Below are 17,818 nucleotides of genomic sequence, written 5' to 3'. Positions count from 1 at the left end.
ATAATACCTTATTAAGTCTCTATTACTTATTCCTGTTGTATTATACAATTCTGGGTCTACTTAACTGATGAATATGGAAAGCAATATTTACTTTGGAATATATATTCTGTACAAAAAAAATCAGAGTACAAAATATTTTTATTTTAAAATATGTTTTCTCACCAGTGGGTCTGCATTATGAGGAGTTTTAATTACATATTATAATTCTCAAAGGAATACATTTCAATACATACATGAACTAGCAATATTTCAAGGAGTTTGAGGAGGATATTTGTGTACTTCATAAAATCCAAATTGAGCAAACTTTTATCTCTGTTGACTCAAAAGAACCATGAAACCTCTAAGGGTCAAAATCTTGAACATTTCTCATCAATGAATTGACAAAGCATACACATCTCATCTGGTGGTATTTACCATCAATATTTTTGTATATTTAAAAATTCTAATTGATCCCATTACTCTGAGTGAGGAAACATTCCTTAAACAATATAGATAGTTAAAATACTGCCTGGAGAGAAGAATTTGCATTACATTTTAAAAATAATTTATGAAAATATAACAGCGTAATCATCCTAGCACAGATTCATTTTCTCATGGATGATGATTTGGGTCTTTTAAATACAAAGTAAGAAACATTACTGAATATTTGATTTAGTAAAATGGATTCATTATGCTTCACCAGAAATTGTGTTCTAATTTTATTTAAATTTTCTGGATATGGAAACACTGATGGTTCTTTGGGGTGATGAGGCCTTATTTGTTTAGAAATGAGCAATGGCACCCCCACAGGGTCACAGAGAAGCTTTTTCAGTAACAGCCTTTAGGCCACAGCTTGCAATCAGTGAATATTTATATTAGTAGCAATTGCACCAGACAGTAATTATCTTATCACAGAGAAAAAGGTTAGGAAGAAGCTTTTCCATTGGACACCCGCTGTGTGGATAATTGAGTATCTACATGGCTTCTTTCATTACTGCATTCAATAATAGTTAAATACTAGGGAATCTAGCTATAATCAGACATGATTTGATGAGACATAGAGAAAGACAGGAACAAACAAGTTTTGCCTCTAGTTTTACTTGATAAATTCCTTAATTTGATAGACAATGGCAAACATTTTTATAATATCCTTCAGGTACCCATTGTTGTCCAGTGAGCAAAGTTATTAAGTATGGGCACTAACTGCATCTCGTGACATTCTAGAAAATATATTAGAATACTGAAGCATTTATTTTCCTTAAAAGTATGTTGAAAGTTTATTGTTGAATATAATTGTTAAAGGCAATTTATTTCTTACACATTTAGGTGATATTTAGAATGTTGTTTTGTCAGATTGGGTTAATAGACTCCTCTGTATTAATTTATCACTTGAAGCCAATGCAAGTTGTTTGAAGTTACTTACATACATTTTCTCTTTCTGATTATTAAAATAAAAGTTCTTTAACAAAGTACTAATATAGGCTATTAAATGTCACCTAAGTAGCATTGAAAATTAACAACTTGACTAGTCAAATTAATTTGACTATTAATTTAATAAAATTAAAAGAAATGCAATAGTATTTTTATATTATACCAGGGCCCAGTGCACAAATTCACGTACCTTGAAAGAAACTGTGGGCCACGAGGCTGCAGTATGCACAGGGGCAGGTCTTGACCCATCCTCTGCACCCCTACCCAACCCCTCCTGCCGCAACCCCTGGTCCCCTCTCTGCCAGCAGCCTCACTCCCACTGGCCCTGCTCGCACCCTCTGACAGCGTGGAGCGATTGGGACCGTTGTCAGCAGAGTGTGCGAGTGGGGCCATCAGCGGGTGTGAGCAGTGGCTGCTGCCCCGATCTCCCTTCAGGAGCAGGGGGAGGTGGAGAAGCCCTCAGGAGCGACTGGGGTTGGCAGCTGCTGCTCGCACCTGCTGACAGTGCCGACTGATCAGTACTGGTGCTGGTTGCTGGCAGCTGATGTGAGCGGGGCTGGCACTGGCAGCAGGTGCGAGCACCGAGCAGGACTGCAGCACACAGGAGCAAAGAATTTTCAGTAACCACCAGGGGCACCCCCACTCACTTGTTCCACCATCCCACCTCAGCCAATGCCCGCCATGTTCTGCACTCTGTCTCCTGCTGCTGAAGCCCGCCATGTTCCATGCACACTCCTGGTGGTCAGCACATGTCATAGTGACCAGTTGTTTGTTCGGTTGTTCCGCTGTTCAGTTTATTTGCATATTAGCCTTTTATTATATAGGATGGACAAACAAAATGCTTGATGCTTCAGATTCTTACCAAAGATATCCCTTCATTAGGAGATCATATCAGTCTTTCCCTTGTCTCTTCCTAAACTCTCCCTTTAGAGCTCAAATTTCTGTAATCTAAGAATGTGAAATAGACACAAAAAATGCTTGCTCAGGCATGAATTTATTGATAACAAGACATTGAGCATTTGCTACATCCCAGGCTCTCTTTTAGGCACAAGATATGCATTGGAGATAAAATGCATAATTTACTGAGAGAAATTAGGGCACCATGGTAAGTAAAGACCAAAGTATTCATTCCACTACATAATTATGGCACTCTTTATTCTAGTCATCTTCTAAAATATATAATTCCTCAAGTCACACCAGTGAATTTTAGAACATAATGCTTTTACAGATTAGGCTTCTATGCATATTCATAAAACAACATTTTTATATAACTAATATTTATTGGTCTCCAGAATTTTGCCACTCATACTCATGTTAAGTGAACAAAACAAACACAAATCTCAACTTACATTTTAGTGATTTCTGGTACTGTATAAGGAGAGGCCCAGGACAAATACTGAGAATTAGAGAATTTGAGAAGGGTAACCAGTGTGATAATAGGAGATCTAGGAGTATGGGTATCAGGGGAGCTTTGACAGGAAAATGATTCAAATTCAGAATGGGGGACTAGGTAAAATGCTGTGGATAATTTGACAAAGATAAGGACAATAAAATGACAAGTGCATTTGCCAAATTAAGCTTGTTGCTAACCTTGAAAAAAACAATTTTAGAAAAAAGAAAGAATTTGAATTCCTGGTTGTAGTTGAGATGAAGAACCAGAGTATAATCTCTTTTAAGAAGTTTTGGTGAAATAAGAAACTGAGAAATGGTGTAGTGACAGAAATAGAGATGGAGATTTATTTTTAAGCTGGGAATACATTTGAGCAGCCTTCTTAATATAAAGTCCATGATATAATTCATAAGATTTATGGAACTGAATATGTTTATTCTCACTAATTTCTAATCAAATTTAAAATCTCTTTCAATTATTAGTATAGAGGAAAAATTCAACTAATTAAATCATATCTGTAATTTGATTAACAGAAATAAGCTATTTAAAAGGAATGTTATAGTTGTTCCAAATATAGATAAAGATTAATTTCATTATGGTATTATTATTCACATATTACTGTGTTTATGATTCCTCGTGCTACTTATTGCTTTCTTTTTAAATATGTTTTTATTTATTTGAAAGAGAGAAGAAGGGAGAGAGATAGAAACATCAATGTATCAGCTTCGATTGGCTGCCTCCTGCATGCCCTCACTGGGGATTGAGCTCAAAATCTGGGCATTTGCCCTGATCAGGAATTGAATTTGTAATCTCTTGGTGTATGGGTTGGCTCTCAACCACTGAGCTACACCAGCTGGGTGTGATGATATTTTTTATCATCAAAACTTTGTTTTTCTTACCATATTTAATATTTTAAGTTTGGGGTAATTTTATAAAAAGTTTCAAACTATATATATATGATTTAATCATGATCATCCTCCCTTTACTCTTTGCTTATCTGGTAACCAATGGAAAAGTATAGAAATAATCATATTTGTATGTACATACATGCATTAGTGTGTGTATATATATATATCTTATATATATATATATATATATCTTAGCTCATCCACCAAGGCAGTCTAGAAGGTATGATACCCTAATAGCATTGAGCACACAAAAGACAGATATTGACTTCTAAGTAGCATTCTTAAGTAAAAGAAATCAGGTATCTTGGAAAAATAGTGATATTAGTGTACATCAGGAAAAATACAAGATGAATATGAAGCACAGTACAGTGATAGTCACATTAGGCAAATAAAAATAAAAATAAAATTATAGGAAATATCTGATTGGTTATACTTCTCCAAAACCATCAAAGTCATGAAAACTATGAAAGACTGAGAAAATATCATAGACCAAAGGAAGCTAATGAGATATGCTTACTGATGTTGGATCATGAAACGGAAAAAGAACATCAGTGTCAAAATACTGACACATGGGTAAAATAAATTAACTGTAAAACACAGAAAAAATACAAGGGTATCAAATATGTCAAATATAAATGGATATATACATTTTAACATTGTCATTATTTCAGAAAACTAAAATGTTACAATACATATGTATTGTTAAATAATATTTTTTGGTTATTTGTAAAATTAACTTTCTATGTCATTATAATATAAAACTTATCTTGAATTTTTTGTTTAAATGTATTAAAGCAACATCTTAATATAGATCATTAAAATCAACCTGGAGGATTAATGAAAAAAAATTGTCAATCTATACAAAAACTTATTGTTTTGTATTTTAAGTAGCATTTTAATTCAGATAATTTAGGTGAACCCTGGTGTATCAATAAGTACTCTCCAGAGAAACATAACCAATAGCATATGTGGGGATGTGCATATGTGCGTGTGACTTATGGGCATGCATGTGTATGAAGAGATTTATGTAAAGGAATTGCTCATATGATTGTAGGGTGTAGGGGCTGGCAAGCCCGAAGCTTACAGGGCAGCTTGGCAGAATGGAAACAGGTAGGCTTGCTATGCTTCCGGGTTGGGAAGATTTCCTTTCTTTTCTGGGATACCTCAGTCTTTTCTTTTAAGGCTTTTAACTGCTTGAAAGAGGTTCACAAACTGCAACCAGGGTAATCTTTATTTAAAAACAACACTGTAGATATTACTTACACATAGAAATTTTCTTTCGAGCACTACCTAGAATACTGTTTCACCAAAAAGCTTGGCACCACAGTTACCGCACCACAGTTATCTTAGTCTGGTTAAGCTGCTATGACATATATCATGGACTGGGTGGCTCATGAGCAATGGAAATGCGTTTCTCAAAGCTCGGGCGAATGGCAGATTAGGTGTCAGGTGAAAGTCTACTTCCTGTCTCCTAGAGGGATGTCTGTTTGCTGTGTTCTCACATACCAGGAGGGTTAGGGATCTCTCTGAGACCTCTTTTATGAGTGTTGTAATCCCTTTATGAGGACTTTACCAATGCAGCTTCCAAAGGTCCCACTTGGAAGTAACTCACGTTGGACATGATATTTGACTAGATAAGCTTTGGGTGGTGGGGGACACAAACATGCAGTCTCTGGTAATAGCTTCACCAAACTGGCACATAAATTTTACTCATATGATTCAATGAGTTTCTTTAAAATTTAAAATTAGTCCTTAATTTTTTTTAGCCTATCCAAAGTGCTTCATTTTATACAACTTGCCTAAAACTTTGAAGTTCTATAACTAACTTATCTCATTGTACACAGTTACTACAAAAGATATATTGACTAACATCATTTATGTCTTGAAAAACTTACCAACATTCTGGGTAATAGATTTGCTTAGTGATGATAATGCATACATTTTAATGAAAGATCAAAATACTCTCATTTACCGTAGCAAAATACTGAGAAGTTATGTCTGCATTATGTCAGTCCATTCCTTTGCTTCCTAGCAGAGAACATAACTACACTGACTTTTTGTGATTAAGAACTAATGATGTAAGACATTTTTCACAAAATGGCCAAATACATTGTCTTAAAATATATATTTTTATTTTTAATAACTTGACCACTTAAAACCTTGACTATAGAATAAAATTGAAACTGTCTGACATTTAACTCATATTACATTCTCTCCCACATTATAGGTTCAAAATTTTGTTTCTTCGTTTCACAAAACAAATTTCCACTAAAATTAGTCTCATATGCACACTCTTTCATCTATATGCTGTTTAAAAAATTTGAACTCCAAGTGCTTTCTCATATATATGCACTTTCCAAAATATATGTGCTTTCCTTCTTTGGATATTTAAATTAAATCTATGCTTCAACACAGTTTAAAATGCACCTCTGTCTATAGTTTATTGGTACAAACACCTTCAGTGATATCTTTTGTGACTTTTTATTACTTCTGTGATAAGCATATCATTTATTTGTAAGTATAAGTACATTAAACATGGAAGTAGATGCATGAAATTTGATAAGATGAAAAAAAATTAAAAAACTGACAATGATGTTAATCTTGGACTATAAGACTGCTGGGTGTAAAACAATAAGCAAAAATAAATAGATAAATTAGATATAGATTGATAGATAAATATGTATAGAAAAAAATCAAGGTGGATGAAAGAGTGGAGGGAAAAAACAAATAATAATGAAACACAATTTTTTTTCTAGTCCTCTTTAAAAGTACATGTCCACAAGGTTTCAGGAAGTTTCCTGAAACAGTAAACATAAATTATTTTGTGATATTTTTCAATGTTATATATTCTTTATATTAAAATTCTATAACTTTGTAAAAAGTACACATAGAGTTGGTTCCATTCCTGATAAAAAAATCTTTTTAATAAAATCTAATAATTAGGAGAAGTTAAAATGAAGCGGATATTGGACTACTGTTTTATTCATTTACCTGACCATGTAAAATCTAAACTTACTTATAATAGAGTTAGTGAGAAATTTCACTATTTATAAGCCTCAGCCATTCAGTAGTAATTAGCATGTAGGTGTTATTCATTCTTGTCCTACTACAGGTTTCCTTTTAACCTTTCTAAGAGGTCCTGCTATTTTTTGCTTCATTGCTTTGCTTTATTGAACAGCATACTCATACGACATGGCAAGCAATTAAGGATGATTGTGTAGGAAATTAAATAAGCAAAGGTGAATTAATGGTGAGGTTTAAATACATAACAGCACCAAAAATTAAGGTAAAGATTGCAGTTCTATATTTAATTTACTGTGTCCAGGTATTATAGAATGTAAAATGTATTACATCATTCATGCTTTGAGGAGCATAAAAATACTTTTTCCCAGTTCATGTAGTTGATGACAGGATTGAGAGTCCTGTCATGAAAGAATCATAAAGATCTTTTATTTAATAATATATCCAGGAGTCGTTTTTATTTGTTGCCTCATTCTTGGCAGAATGGGGGTAGATTTTGAATAGGCAAAGAACCTAAATGTACCTGTAGTGTTCACTGGATTATCTATTTGCACATTGTAAAATAATTATATTTGAATATGACTGGTTAATATAATTTTTGCTTTATTGGCAGTTTGGATTAATGAAAATAACACTGGAAAATGAGTGAAAACTAGAGATAGGAGTTTTTAATGATTATAATTAAAAATAAATTATATCTTATAATAAAAATAAATGCATCAGTTTCCAAAATATAAGTTGTAAATATTTTTTCATGAAGGTGAAAACCTTCAAGACCATGATTTTTTTAAAGATAAAATATTATTTTCATAATTGTTCAAGTTCAGATGATTTCTTTTACATTTTCTTTCAAATTTTCTAATGAGACAACTTCCCATGCCTTAAAATAGGATTCCATATATATATATATCAAATGGAAAACTAGTGAATATTTTTTTTTTATGTTGGAATGTATAAATCTGGTTCAAAATGAGGCCAGACACACAAACCAATGCAGGAAAACTATAGACTAATTGCAAAAGATGTGTGGCATTTTACCTGGTAGATAAAGCTTTGGGCAAAGAATAACACAGTATAAAAATAAAGCACTTTATCCTTGGCCTATACAGTCATTATGCCAATGTGTTTCCCACTCTCTTAAATAATAATTAACACATTTTCTTTTATCTTTGCAACCATCCAACATGTTCTCACACTTGCACTCATCGCTGATGGCAATTATGTCTAGTTTAGTGAGGAAATTGAAACAATTGAAAGTGAAATTCCACAAACTCTTATTACTTCTTTTCCATCTCGATCTATTCCTACAATCTCTATTCTGATATAGATGAATAGTCTTTGTTCCTCATTAGGATAAGATCTCACTTTTTGCACAAATGCCATTAAAGAAACATGCCTCTGTAATTTTCCCTTCTCTTTATCATTATTTTGTTTTACTTCCAATTGAAACCAATCTTTGACATCCTATTTCCCTAGAAAATAAGGTCTTTTTTGTGTGGCCCCCTGCCACTGAACTTTTTTGCCTCAAAATACCTGCATTCCTGGAACTTTCCCCTCTGAATTTTATACAATAGTGAGTTCTTGATAAATTAATGTTCCAGTTTTATAGAGCAATTCTAATATAATCTGGAAATTCAGTATAAAATAGATTAAATTTTTGAAAAAAAGACATGAAATTTGGCCTAATATATATCGAAAGCTAAATCAATAGCTAGATTTTTTTTAAAAAATGAATATCATCTTAGACCTGGGCCTCAACATGTCCATGAAGATAATCATCAAATATATAAAAAAAGATTTCCCATATGGTCTTAGGACAATTTCCAGAGATAGTAAATTGGCATGTGTATGTATTGGGGGGTATGGATGTGTATGGGTATATGTGTGAGGATATAGAATTTTCAGTATGAGTGCTTCACTGGAAAGGAGTTCTGAAAAGCTGTCATGATACCATTCTAGAAGTGCTTCTTTTTACAAAGCAAACTTTTGATTTAAAATGCTAAATGCACAATCCCACCTTAAATATAGTATTAACACCCACCTGTAATAAACTTTATGCATTATCAATGATGTCATTCATTCAAATTACAATGAATTTCTGTACTTTGCATGTGTTTAATCTCTGAGAGATAGTAATTTCTTTATATATGTATTTCTCATTCATATAAAGTGCAATTTATGAGATATTTTAAGTGTTTTCATAATTTATATTTAGTTTAACAACGTTTTCCTTGGCTATAAGTTTATATCTTTACTATCTGTGAAACTGTCTCCAGTAATATACATGTATTCTATGTTTGTATAGAAACTAGACAGAAATTATAAAAATACTTAATTGTGTATATTTATTCAAGATATTCTTCCATAAATTATTTTATTTTTTTATGCTTGGAATAGTCTCCTCCTTTAAGAGACTGGGAACATATTCTTCATGATGGTTTTACTGTCTATCATTTTGTTAATCTGGAATTTGTGTTGAATTTAACGTGTGTTTTTTTATCCATCTGATGATATGGTCTTCATAGTCATATTGAGGCATGGATCTAAGCAGATATTCATTTTAAATGTGCCTAATTATGATAGGAACAGTGACACCCTGTTGCATTGTGCTCTGATCACTCTTTCTCTCTTCCTCTGCTCAGCATCATGGAAGCTTTGCAAAGGGTGGGTAAAGGCAGGAAGATGGGGTTTTCATCTCCCTCCAGCTCCCAGACTTAAGTGATGTGTTTTTCTTCTAAAGTGGCAAGTTGCCACTCATATCTCAAACTCATTTCACATAAGCTCGACCCCAGGGAAGTAAGTGCTGCTGAGATATCTGGAGCTCCCTTCTCCTCTCATCTGGCCATGAATTATATTGCAGAAACTCTACCCTGTACAAGGCAGGCTGAGAATGCACGGCTCTGGCTGCCCTCTCCCTAGCTTGACAACACCTTTCACACTGAGATCATTCATTCTTTTCTGAATGTCCTTGAGCATCCTTATAACCATTATTTGGGACATATTTCTTTGTCTCCCCATTTCGCCTGCCTTTTTGTGTAGCTATCTGAGTACTAGGTAGATGTGCTATGACTCCAAAAGTTTTTTTGATGGCTTTATAATATAGGTGTCATGTTGTGCTCTGTGGCACAAGCTTTCAAATCATCTGAGCTCGGTGCTCTAGGAATGTTTCCTATGGGTTATGTGTGCTCTCCTGTTGTAGTTGAGCCTTGAGTGCTGTTGAGCTCACACATGTGGTTTTAACCTTCAGGATGGCTAACTGTATGGATAAACCTTGATCATCATGTAAGAGTTGCTGTTCAAAGATTTCCCTCTGAGGCAGTTGTTCCTGGCAGGGTCTGATGCCTGCTGGAATCCCCTTTGGGTGTGTTGTTTGTGTGGTTAGTTGAATTGATCTCTGGTGTGGTCTGAAGCCCACCACTGGTTGTGTTGGTTCTGGATCCACATGGACAGGGTTCCAGTACCAGTCAATGCTTGGTGTTGTGTATAACTGGCCTTGGGCTACCTGTCTGGAGCTACCATGCTATTCACAGTTTGTTGCTGCATCTGTTGGGTCTAGGTGAACATGGAAGGGGTCAATCTGTATACAAGGGTTGGCCTTTTCCAGTTTAGAGCTGGGAGCAGTTCTGTAAAAGTTCTGAAGCTCCCTAAGGTCTGCCTCAACCTGTTGGCTACTCCACATCCCCTTAGGTTGCCTGATCTTCCTCTAGGCAGTGGTTCTCAACCTTCCTAATGCCACGACCCTTTAATACAGTTCCTCATATTGTGGTGACCCCTGCTGGAAGCCTATCTACCCTGGCTGCTTGAGGCAGTCCCTGCAGGGCATATTGTTCTTAATATGTTTACTCCCCTCTTAAGCTATGTGTTTTAAACAGGACCACATCCCTGGGAAAAGTTGTTTCCCCAGGTGAGGATTTTTACCAAAAAAACCCTTTAACTGAGTGCCAGAGGGGTGGTTGGTCGCTTTGATCTTTGCTTGGAGTGACCTCCTTCAGTTACTTCCTTGTAGCTTAGTGGAACAATAGAGTAACCTTTGAATGGTGATGGGAAGCCCCCTGGCCTTTTGTATAGAATGGATAGGATTGGGACCAAATAGTATAAATACAGATGTTAGATGACAATAAAGAGAAGAACCTGGCTATGATGATCACCTGAACACTGCCTCCATGTCTTTTCTTCCTCGCCGACACTGTCCACAACTTTGGAAACCCCTGGAACAGGAGTCCCCTAGGTAAGCACCCCCCACCCCCGCACTCGGGTCGGATAGGACTCCACCGTAGGGTACTGCAGACCCCCCGGATAAGTAGGGTAAGTGGGTGGATAGTACAGAACGTAGATTGAGAAGATGTGCCATACTGAGTCTAGAACAGCCGTGGGTAAACTACGGCCCGCGGGCTGGATCTGGCCCATTTGAAATGAATAAAACTATTGAAAAAAAAGACCGTACCCTTTTATGTAATAATGTTTACTTTGAATTTATATTAGTTCACACAAACACTCCATCCATGCTTTGTTCCGGCCCTCCAGTCCAGTTTAAGAACCCATTGTGGCCCTCGAGTCAAAAAGTTTGCCCACCCCTGGTCTAGAAGTAAAAAGACTCCGTATTGATCTTTTAACACATATGTTTGCTAGCAGATGAGTTAAGGTTACGCCCAGTCAGACGGAATGTTTTATACAAGAAGTGTGTCCATGCTTTTCTGAGGAAGGAAAGGTGCCAGAAAGGTAAACGTAGAGGCATGGGAGAAGGTAGGCTCAAGGAGCCTTATCATTAACCCCACTGCAGCCTTTCCACCCCGGGAAAGTGCAGGATTGGCAAGCTCTCCATAGGGTGATAGTTCAGGACTCAGGTAATAGCGGAAAGTGCCAATCCTACTCTTAAAATGGATACAAGAGAGCTTTGGGGGTTTTTCTTTTTAATACCTGCTTTGGATTGAGTAAATGCATTTTACTTTGTTTTAACACATCAAAGTTAGCTCTTGACACAAAAATAAAAACTGACAATTCTATCAATATAAACCTTTTCTATAAAAAAAGGGAGAGAATAATGTTATATGTTAGATTTTTTGAAATACAATGCAGAGGATTGTACAGCAGCCAAAAGGCATTGGGCCTCCTGTACAATAGCCTCTGCCGACTCAGCCTGGTAGAAGGATACACAAACCAGACAAGAGTTTTACCAGATCTAGTAATGATGTGGGGAAGAGGTTGTGTTTTATATATTTCCAGAAGGAGCAGCCTCTGCCTCCCTCGTGGGGACCGTCACGCCTGGGAGGGGGAGTTAGCACATCTTACCAGTGCCCGTCTGCAGCAGATATGCAGCCCTGAGCTGGAACCACCTGTCCATTGGAAGGATCACATGTGCCTCCTTTTTGTCTGTCCCAGCTTTGCCCCACATATCCTTTCCTTTTTCTTTTTTTCTTAATCTGACTACTTGTTTGCTGGTTCTTTGGCCTTTCTCCTTCTCTCCTGAACACAGCCTTTTCTAGAATCTCCCTACCCTACTGTTCCAGGAAGGACACCTCCCTTTTCTACCGTGACTAGGGGGTGTCTGGTATATGCCCCATACATGGAGTTGTCTTGTGCCAAGAGACTGACATCCTAGACTGAGAAAGCCTTGTCCCTGGACTCTCCTTTGTCCAGTATTGGCCCCTCTTGCCCTTTTGTCAAGAAGGACCCTCTTCTCACTATCCAATTGCCCACAGCTGTTGCCTGAGTTCTCTGTTAATGCTGAGGTCACAGTGGCTGGTACCATGGATCTATCTCTTGCCCAATGGCATGAGCTGGGCCCTCCCTGGAGAAGAAACCTGGGTTCCCCAAGATATATTATCAATGCCGGGGCCCCGCCATCAGGCAAGGGGATCCCAAGGCAGTTGCTGGGCATGGAGGCCACAGGGGCATAGGCTACCAAGGAGACAGAACTGAACCTCACATCACCCTGATTGGCCCCGGAGGATGGCTGGTTAGTCAATGACGGGTAAGATTCCTCTGGGAGGGACAACCTAAGACAGGCACAGTCGCAGAGGGGCCTCAGGGGAGAATTTGGGGGTCAACAGAGGTGGGGCACAGATCCTCACCACCCCCCCCCATTTATGCAGGGGCTTGAACACTCGCCCCTTCTGAGGGAGGTCTCCTGCCCCCATGGCTGCTTCTCGCTTCCCATGTCCAGCCCAGATCGGGACCCAGATAACGGACAGAGACTTGGCCCAGCTCAGATCGGGAACAGAAAGAGATCTGGTCCAGCTGAGATCAGTACCCAGATAAGAGACCTGGCTGACAGCAGCTGCCCTCTCAATGCAACAAGACTTGTTTCCCATTTCTACCTTGGACCACAGGGAAAGGGGCAGCTGAAGGAAAGGGCTGTGTCAGGATGCTGCCTTCTTCCCTTTCTTCTCCCTCTTTTTTCTAACAAGGCTCTGTGTGCACTCCATCCACTATGTTTGTTTCTATGCTCATTATCATTGCTTGTCAGTCTTCTTCCAAGTCTTAAACAACCCAATCCCATCTTAAACAACCCAATCCAAGAGGTGGCTGCTTATTTACAGGTGCTGTCATTTAAAAAATAAAAATGGGGGAATTTGCTGCAAGCCAATACATCCCGGCTGCTTGAGGCAGTCCCTGCAGGGATGTTTCAAGGGACCTGGCCTATGTGGCATATTGTTCTTAATATGTTTGCTCCCCTCTTAAGCTATGTGTTTTAAACAGGACCACATCCCTGAGAAAGGTTGTTTCCCCCGGTGAGGATTTTTATCAAAAAACCCTTTAACTGAGTGCCAGAGGGGTGGTTGGTCGCTTTGATCTTTGCTTGGAGTGACCTCCTTCAGTTACTTCCTTGTAGCTTAGTGGAACAACAGAGTAACCTTTGAATGGTGATGGGAAGCCCCCTGGCCTTTTGTATAGAATGGATAGGATTGGGACCAAATAGTATAAATACAGATGTTAGATGACAATAAAGAGAAGAACCTGGCTATGATGATCACCTGAACACTGCCTCCATGTCTTTCCTTCCTCGCAGACTCTGTCCACACCTTAGCGAACCCCTGGACCTGCTGGGGCTGAACTCCAACAGACCCCCAACCATAAAATTATTTTCATTGCTACTTCATAGCTATACTTTTGCTACTGTTATGAATCATAATGTAAATATCTGATATGCAGGATGTATTTTCATTGTTCGCGACCCACAGGTTGAGAACCACTGTGAGCCTTCCAAAGAAAAACTGTAGAGTGAGCCCAGGCTGACAGCAACACACAGACCCTTCCACAGTGCGTGAGCTCAGTAGGGAAGGGTGACTGGGTCTGGGAGGACAGGGCTAGTGGATCCCCTGCTCTGGGGCCATGTGGTCAGGCACTTAATGAGGGGAAAGAGGCCACCACTCAGTTTCTGCCAGATTCTCAGCTCCCCAGCAGGCTCATCTGCTGTCTGCTACAGGTTCAGGTTGGGTACAGCCAGCCAGCCCATCTGCAGGAGCAAGTACAGCAGGGCAGAGCTACTGGGGCTCAGGAAGATAGATCAAAAGTTTCTAGTTGGGGGTGGTGCTGGCGGAGCCCACAGGAAGGGGGCAAACACTTGGCCTTCCTCGTGCTCCATGGCCAGCTGCACAAGCTAGCACTTGTCAGATACATGAGCTAGAGCCTCTGAAGGATATATACTCTGAAATTCCCAACTCCAAGCAGCACTCCCTTCCCCACCAAAGATTTGTGCTCAGCAGCGTGGGGCCACCAGGAGATGGGAGGGAAGATTCCAAAATTTTCTTGTTGGGGGTAGTGATGGCAAGCCTGTATGAGGGGAGTGGGCACTTCCTCTCCTTCCCAGGCAAGAGCCTCCAAGGGAGATGTGCAGTGTGCAGATGATGTTTTATTTATTTGTACACTTGAAACCTATATGGTTTTATTAACCAATGTCACCCCAGTAAATACATTAAAATTATCATAAAAAGAATTAGAGGTTATGATAACAATGTTTCATTACAGAGAAATAAAGAATGAGAAAGAAATTATTTTTAAAGGTTGTATGTAGGCCCAATTCTAAAAATTTTGGTAAGTAGAGTTTCTTTATCCATGGGAGAAAAAAATTTTTTTTTTAATTGCTTAAAGTATTACAAAGGGTATTACATATGTGTCCATTTTATCCCCCCGCCCTAGACAGTCCCCTAGCCTCCCCTATCCCATGGGAGAAAAATTTTAGCATAATGCTGTTGTTTTTCAAACTTAGTAGTCAGTGATAATATAAATTTATTTTATCTTAAGTGTTAAACTTTTAACTGAAGTTATAGAAGCTACAAGAATGCCTGTTTATTACACTTTTGGTACAATGTATTTCCAAACATTTTACTTTGATTATTCAAGCTGGATTTTCAAAATGGAAGTTATTATTGTTTTAATTAACTAAGTTTCTATTTGAAGAAACAGGCAACAGTGAGATGAGAAATTAAATGAAAGAGAAATTCTAGGACTAGGCATACAGAAAATACTCATAAGGTTAATGACTAAGAGTAACAATTTCTTGAAGCATTTCATAGCTTTAATACCATATGGAGAACTAATAATCAAGAAGCTCAATTAGAGAATGTACACCTGAAATCTATATAATTTTATTAACCAATGTCACCCCAATAAATTCAATAAAAGTATCATAATTATTAGAAGGGGAAAACAAAAGAAAAAATGGAAGAAGCTATATTACATTGTGTTATACATAGCAAACAGTTTAAAAGAGTAGCAAAGACAGCAATAATTAAAAAGATACATAGCTAAAAATCAAAATACTTTACACATAAAAGTTTTGGTTTCTTTATACAGACATTAGACTTTCAAAAACAATTTAAAAGGGGCCATTTAGTGAAAAAGCTGGAAAAATAAATCTTTTAGGTACCGAATTTAATAGCCCAGAAAGAAAAAACTCTAGTGAGAAAAATAAAAGCTAGTGAGAACCTCCTAATTCTAGCATCTATAATAATAAAAGGGTAGTATGCTAATTAGACCAAACATCCTTCCGTGCATCATTCCGGACATCCTTCCAGATGAAGCCAGGGCTGGAGTGAAGCAGCCCAGGTCTTGGGCATCTGCTGGTGGTAGGGTCCCGAGCGCCAGAGGGAAGTTTGTGTTGGCAGCAGGAGAAAGGAAGGCCTACTCTTGCATGAATTTTCATGTCATGCCTCCAGTGTAAAATAATAGCAAATTAATGCTGACACAAGATGCAAAATGAGAGATTGAAAAGGTTCCTCTCACAACAGTTGTATGCATCAATGTATTGATGACATGTCACCTGAGGTGGAAGAGGTTTCATGTAATAAACTGAAAACAGCATCATCTCAATCCAGGATGATAAATCAGCAAATTTCACCAATATATACCATGCTGTAACACTTGTCAGACTTGTAAAAGGTAGTGAAATTCAATACAGCATAGTCTGCCACATATAACTTTCTGAAAGAAGCAAATGCAAAAAAATATATATTTAATGGTTTGTCTTCCTATCTGGAAACAAAATGATTGTCTCAGTATTACTGTGTTTTTATTTCAGAGGAGGAGAAAACGTCTCTTTTCTATCACAGTTCTTCTGGCTTGTCTAATAAGGACATTGACATAAGACAGATTAATAGGAGAAAATAAACATTAGAATACGGGTCCCAAGGACAAATGGGGTAGTTGTGAGGCTTATTTTCCATCTTGAGGTAAGGAGGACATTGGGTAGTAGTTTGGACTTCAAAGGGAAGGTGGGAAATTCACAGCTAGATGAGAAGGGGCCAATCTTTGTTGGAAAATTCTCCTGAACATCAGAGTCAGAAACATTGTGACACAGAGGAGAATCTAACAAACAGACTTTGCTATGTTCCTTCCTGTCTACCACACTTAGCTCATAATATCCTAAGCTATCTCCCTTTCTGAGCAGGTGTTTTTTGTTTGTTTGTTTTTAATCAAATTTCTTTATTCATTAAGGGTAGATAAAAGGCTCTTCTTGAGTCTTTTGTTTCTTCAAAACAACCAGCTTAAAATAATAACTATTTCATAAAGGCATATTTTGGGGTAGCAAATGTTGTCTCCCCTCATAGTTTGCAAGATGTTTGGCCTAATGAAAAGTTTTGCCTCCCTTATAAGTAAGATGTTGGTATCTAAAATTATTGCAGTTGAAAAGAAATCGTTCTAGATAGTGATTCGGGTTGTTTTTCCTGAGCAGGATGCAAGGGTGATTTCTTTCCTGGGTCCTTGTCCAGATGGATTGGAAGAATGAAGCCAGGGACAAAAGGTGGTAGATGAAAATGGTGGAAATTTATTTGAAGCAAATACAAACTCTTACTTTGGGAGGAGTGGCAAGGGGGTAACTCATGAAGCCCCCTTTTTCTAAGGTTTATAAAGGTTGTAGTTCCTTGTCGCTTCATGCTCCCTTCTAATTGGATCTCTTCCAATTAATTATCTTATGCTCTTCTACTGGGTCACTCTTTTTGCAGAATATCAGCTACAAAGCCCAAAACCCATGTGGTACCCCCATTCTCTCCCCCTCTTACCTTGTAACAGTTCTTAAACTCCTGTAAAAATCTGTTTTTCTCTTTCTGCCATTGTCATCATTTCTCTATCTTCTGTGAAAGTTTGCTTTCTTTTCCCCCATACTCTGTGACTTTTCCTTATCTTCTGTGAATGTATCAGTATGTCTTCCTCTCCCCTTATCCTGTGGCACTTTTTGTATTCTCTGTGAATGCACTCCTTTTGGTGGTTCCAAGCCCTCACCTATACATTCCTTCCCCATGGACCCTTTTTGTTCCCCAAACTCCCTAAACCTGCCTATTTTATCCCTAAAATTCCTTTCAATAATACCACGAAATAGTTAACTTTATTTTTAAAATATTTCACTGAAGAATGTTAAAAAATTCAGAGTGAAAACTTGAAGAGAACCTAAGTCACCTGTTATATGTTATGGCTCATCAGAGGAAGAGACCGTAAGAAGTTCTTAAGGTGTTTGAGTTGAAAGATGAATTGTAAGAGTAATTGCACACAAAACAATGGTAGGTCATATTTTCTGAAATGCTTTGAAGATAAAGAATAGCTGGAGAAACTAGCCTAATTAGCAGATATTTTAAATCACTTGAGCTATTTG

This window comes from Myotis nattereri, assembly GCF_964212035.1.
Source record: "Myotis nattereri genome assembly, chromosome: 2".
NCBI classification, from domain to species: domain Eukaryota; kingdom Metazoa; phylum Chordata; class Mammalia; order Chiroptera; family Vespertilionidae; genus Myotis; species Myotis nattereri.
The sequence above is the reverse complement of the archived record's forward strand: the minus strand, read 5'-3'. Positions refer to the sequence as shown.